This window comes from Adiantum capillus-veneris, chromosome 27, assembly GCF_014529385.1.
Source record: "Adiantum capillus-veneris isolate H3 chromosome 27, ASM1452938v2, whole genome shotgun sequence".
NCBI classification, from domain to species: Eukaryota; Viridiplantae; Streptophyta; class Polypodiopsida; order Polypodiales; family Pteridaceae; genus Adiantum; species Adiantum capillus-veneris.
In genome coordinates, this window is record NC_140957.1 from 123031952 (window position 1) to 123037868 (window position 5917).

Sequence of the window (5917 nt, forward strand, 5' to 3'; positions counted from 1 at the left end):
AGAGAGGACATGAGGGCCATAAGGAGGCTCCCTCCTTCGGCCACACCTCGCATGGGGCCTCGGGGGAAGATGGTTCTTCCAAAGGCACCTTGGATTCTATCAAGGGTGAATCAAGAGCGGATGAAACAAGTCATTGCATCCATCCGTACTCCAACAGGTTATATGCGTTCGCTCAAGGGTGCCTTCACTAAAACTAAGAAAGGAGGATCCACACAACTGTATGGGCTCAAATCCCATGATTGACACAAGATTCTTCAGGTAATGTGTGTGTGTGTGTGTATGTGTGTGTATATGTGAGTGTGTGTGTATGTGGTTTAGGGTTCTGGATACTAATAAGTCTTTTTGTTTGTGCAATAGTTTGTGCTTCCAATTAGCATTAGTGGATTTGAGGACACGAAGATAAAGGCTGCAATATTCAAGGTGGGAGAAGTTGTCAGGTATAGCGCATTTGATCCTCCCTCCTAAACTTTACTTTGAAGACTAACTTTACTATGAAGATTATGAAGGGTTTTTTGGTTACAGGTTTGTGAGTTCCAAAGAAATCGAAGTTTCAGCCATTCCAACAGCTCGAATTCTAGCGATTGAAGCAGCTTGTGCTATTGAGGATGCATTCCCACGTTCTATCCTTGTTAGCCAAGTTCACCTATTGCTCCATCTTGTTGAGGAGATAGCCATTTGTGGTGTGGTTCACTCCAGGTGGATGTTCTTTCTTGAGAGGTTCCTAAAGACCTTGAAAGACTTTGTAAGACTACGATCACAACCAGAGGTATTCATCGATCTTAAGCCTTAAACCTTATTAGGTTTGGATTGTATTCACAACACTTTTTATTCGTTACGTTAATCACTAATGGTTTCATGTGTTCAGGCAAGCATGGAAGAGGGTTGGATTGTACAAGAGTCTTGTGTGTATGTCTCTCAATATCTTTTCACAATAGACCCATCATTGCCTCGTTTAAAGACGGAGGAAGAAACACGCAAACATTCCAAGTGGGAAAGGTTATCTCTTGATTTTGGATAGGGAATTTCAAGCCATAGTCAACAACCATTGTCTACTCAATGCTCCCATCATGGGCAAATGGGTGGATATGTATGTGGAGGTGCGTACAACGAGAGAAAGGGAGAGGGAAGCATGGAAGAGGTCGCATGGCGGTAGGCGAGCACCTCCCTTTCCTAAAGAGCTTGCAAAATACCCTGATCTAATTCTATTTGGGTGGATACACAATGCCATGACCAAGGCCAAGGCACAAGGAGAACAAATAAGCCCTAAAGAATGGGAGTACGCGCGAGGATGTCTACCAAGGGTAATATAATCAATGTGTTTAGTGTGTGTGTGTCATCTCTCTCTCTCTCTCTATCTCTCTCTCTCTCTTATCTATCTTGATTGGTTTTTGCAGGCCTTCACATTCAACTCTATGTGGTCCGAAGGACGTCATTTTTGAACCACAAGATAGATGAGCGTCGAACCACTCACGATAGTAGAGTTATGGGCAACTTTGACACGACAACACAAGAGGTGAGGGAATGTGGAACAATAGAGAGGATAATCAAAGTGGATTTCAGAACATTTCACAAATATCTCTTTGACTGCCGATGGTTTGCGGGTGAGGTTAAGAGACATGAGAGTGGGCTCTATATGGTAGACTCCGAGAAATTTCATCGCGGGAAGACCGACAACTTGGTGCAACCTAGTAGTTGTGAGCAGGTAAAGTCCATGTGCAACTCACTAAAACATTATATGATACATATAAAACTACATTCATGTTGTTGTTTGCTCTGTGACCTACAGGTGTTTTATGTGCCTTGTATGTATCGAAGACGACTTTGGTATGTTATTCCAGTCACACCACGGAGCAGATCTATCTTTGCAGATACGAACATAGAGACTTTGGCAAATCCCACCATACCATCTCAAGAAGATGCCAATGAAAATGATGCAGTTGAGGTTGAGGAGAACCAACCATTCCCAACAACCAACCATAGTGAGGAGGAGGACGAGGATGGAGAGGATGACGATGATTCAATAGGAGAGGCTGTAGAGGATGAATCAATAGATTTATTTGTTGATTTAGCTACCATTGGGTTGGACATGGATGTAAGAACTTGTAGAGATCTCTTGGAGGATGAAAATTAATAAATATCTTTTGGATTTTGTCTTCTTTCTCTACTTATGCTGTACAAAAGGTCTATTTGTTTATGAACGCAAGACAATACAATTTTGATCATCGTTCGCTTGCCATTTCCATATGAATGCATAGTTGACATAAGATTTTGAGGTGGAAACAAAATATTTTTTGATATAGAATCTCATGGTGTACAAATGAGTAGAGTAGGAGAATCATACCAATAGATGAGGCAAGCAAAGAGAAGAGAGGTACTAAAAATCCCAATGAGAATGGGATTTCTTACACTCCATGCAAAAAGGGGGTACCAATTTCTGAAAAGTAACAAAATAGAATAGGATTTATAGAAAGGGAAAAGTGGGAGAGGAATGGGGGCGGGGATTCTTTTTTTATTGAGGTAATCTGCGCGGCTATATGTGCGGTAATACTCGCAAAAAAGTTGAAAAACGCGCCGGCGGGGCTGCAGCATACAATCTCTCTCTTTCTTGAACTTCTGTCTCTCCTCTTATGCGGTAATGCTGTGCGGTAACAGCATCATTTTCCCATAGTGATGTAGAAGACGAACACTTTTACGTTGGACATGTGCTGTGCACAAGCTTTGAGCTAGAGGAAAATCTTGATATTGACTCAGACAAACTCAATCAAGCATACGACAAAGTAGACATAGATGAAAGAATCTTGAAAAATGATGACAATGAATATTAAGCAACAATTTCATTCAATTTGTAAAAGAGTCTCATATTAGTAAAAGATTACAATTAGTTTTTGTCTTGGAATAGATTTTGAAGTACACTAGGAGTTGCCTCTTGCGATTTTGGTGGTTTGTATTCATTGGCCATGCCAAGCATAATATATAGGCCTTCATAAATTGCCACATCGCACAATACTTATGTGGACATATTTTTTATTTGTCTCACCAAGCATATAAGATGGTAATAGTGTCCACATGGCGACATATAATGGCCGCTCTAACCGTCAAAGACTTTGTCGCATAGGGGACATTGATTGGTGGAGGAACTGCTAGCCACATTTGAGACTCCCACAACCTTAGGATACATCAAAAAGTGGGAGATGTGATTGCCTTGGAATATTTAAACGTTGAGACAGGCCCTCCACATCTTCACTAAGCTTGTTTGCACTTCAACCCTTGCGGTGGTCCGGGATGGGGGGGGGGTTTGCGCTAACGATAGTCTCACTACTTCTTACTCTTTCTTTGCAAGCTTTGCCCCCAAGATTTCCTTGACCTTGCTCAACTCCATTTGAGCCCCTTCCACCATAAGAGCCAGCTCTTGTCTTGTGAATGTCACTATCTGCTCACGTATATCATGGGTGATGACGTTACATCTCTGGACGTGAAGTCCACTAGCCTATCCAGGATAAAATGCATATAGAGCATTTTAGTGAGGTAGAGTGGTGCATCTACATTATGGAGAGGATGGTTGTACACCTCCAGGTTAGATTCACTCAGCATTAAGTTTGATGTCATTATTTTGGTACCTTGACACCTTTCATCTTCTCTTCTTAATCTCACCTTCTGGGCATGGCCATATCTCTTTGATCATATCCTTTGTGACCTGTTTGTTTATGCCACTCCATTGGGCATGACTGAGATTTGTCCGTTTGGACAATCTGTAGGCCATTCTAGTTGCTTGATGGACAATCAAACCTTGTGCTAGAGCTTTAAGTCGCTTGTATGCCTTTCTATCCAACTCATAGTGCTCATTATCTTATCTGTCTACCATTATCTAACAAAATATAGATGATATAAGGATATCAGTGAACAAAAGGTTAATAGATAAGACAAACTAATCATTGCCCTCACATATTGAAATATGAAATGCAATAATCAATGGAAAACATCCAGTTAAGACAAGTACACCTCAAACATGAGACGAAACAAATTATCTTAACCACATTTCAAGTTATCTTGACCACATCAGTCTTTCTTCAAAGAAATATAAAAACCATGTTCAATTACAAAATTAGATCAAATGACAGAGAGTTCTACTATCAGGCATTGTGTCTTTGCTGGCTCAGTCTTCAATGATCTAAAAAACTCTGCTACTTGCATCATAGATTTTCTCTCTTTGCAATTTGAGAGGGACATCCAATTTCTGACTCTTTAATGTATAGCTTAAATGGTAGCTTTTTTGTGGGTAGTGTCGCCCATCCAGAGTTCCTACACTGCCTTCCAAAATTCATATAGCACTTGTCGTAAATATCCCAGAGCAAAAACATCACTTGCCAGAGTATAGGCATCTTCAAGAAAGGGATCATATTACTTGGGTGAGAGCCATCCTCGCTTATGTCGCTCTCACTCAAAAGTGGATTGGGCCTCTACCACCTTTTCTAGGTTTTTGTTTGCCTCATACACAAAATTAAGCAAAAACCACTTTTTGATTGCTCTTAGCAGAAGTCCAAGGTCAATGATGCTGATGTGTGCCTTTTGACCTTTAGTAAGTCGATCACTACATTGAATGGGTGTATGCCGGTGTGAATAATTTTTGCCATATGTACAGTTGCCATGCCATCCACCAGAGCATGCATAATGTGGGGCATATTCATCACTACTCCTTGACGTTGGCAAGATGCTTCCGTCTTAGTCGCATGTTAGGAGGGTGGGGCCTTTTCCACCCTTGATCTAAGCGATACATCAATCTGGTAAATTCACTCTATTTGAAGAGTACCTTCAAGAGTATGTTACCGAGTGAGCCGCCATTATAGTAAGGAAATATTGTAATCCAAGGTGACTCATTTGTGAAAGCAATGCACCTGATGATTGTTGGGTGCAATACTTGCATGCATGCTCTGTTTGAAATATCTTGAACTTGAAGCTGTTGTTTCCCTTGTATAGCTTCTCATGATATGTTATGTACTCAGGAAGAAAAGAAATACCTCGTATTTTGTACTCTTTTACTTCAACAAAGGCCCCTGAATCAATTGTTTGTCCTTCAATTAATGATGGGATGCCGATGAGATGTGCGCACATGGAGTTGTAAAAAGTGTGCATAAGTGCCCCTGTCCCTGTAACATCTGGCTGCCGGGACGATGTAGAGGCTGTTTCTTGGGCGACGTGCACTCTTTTCGGAAGTGACTCTACGTCCAATGCCTTCATGTGCTTGCTCTTTACTGTCTGCTCATTCCATATTGCATCCCATACTAGCTGGAGTCGGTGTAAATTAACAGAAGCTGGCACCAAATCTTTTAAATCCTTGTATGCTATTCACATACTTCCCAACATGGTGCAAGTTTTGTGTTGATATTCAAAGTGTTGGGGTATAGGCGCCTGTGCCTTGCCCGGCCGCCCAGAGTCTGGGCGCCCACTGACTTGTATACCTTATACATAGCATAAGTGTATAGGGGGCTGCTCACTCTTGGAGTCTCCCCACCCACATTGCGTGTGTGTCTCCTTCTCTCTCTCTCTCACTCTCCGTCTGTGGTGCTCCCCGATCCCCTTCAATTGGTATCAGAGCTATGGTGACCGCGGAGAGGATGACGGCTTTGAGAGCTTCGAGGCGATAGCTCGCTCGCTCTCGACGGTGGAGTTCAATCGCGGAGTTTCACGGAGAGTGATTTTAGCTTGAGGAGCATTGTCTTTGGAGCTTAGGAGCTTGGTGTGGTCAAGCTTGGTCGAGGAGGCGGTTGCGGCTTCCTTGGTGAGAGGAGCTTTTGAGCTCAGTGGAGCTCGTTAGAGAAGTGCTCGGCGGAGGAGAGCTTGACATTCGAGTGCTTGGATGCTGTTGTGGCAGAGCTCTTGCGTTGGAGCTTGCATTGAGAGGACATTGCATCACGCAGAG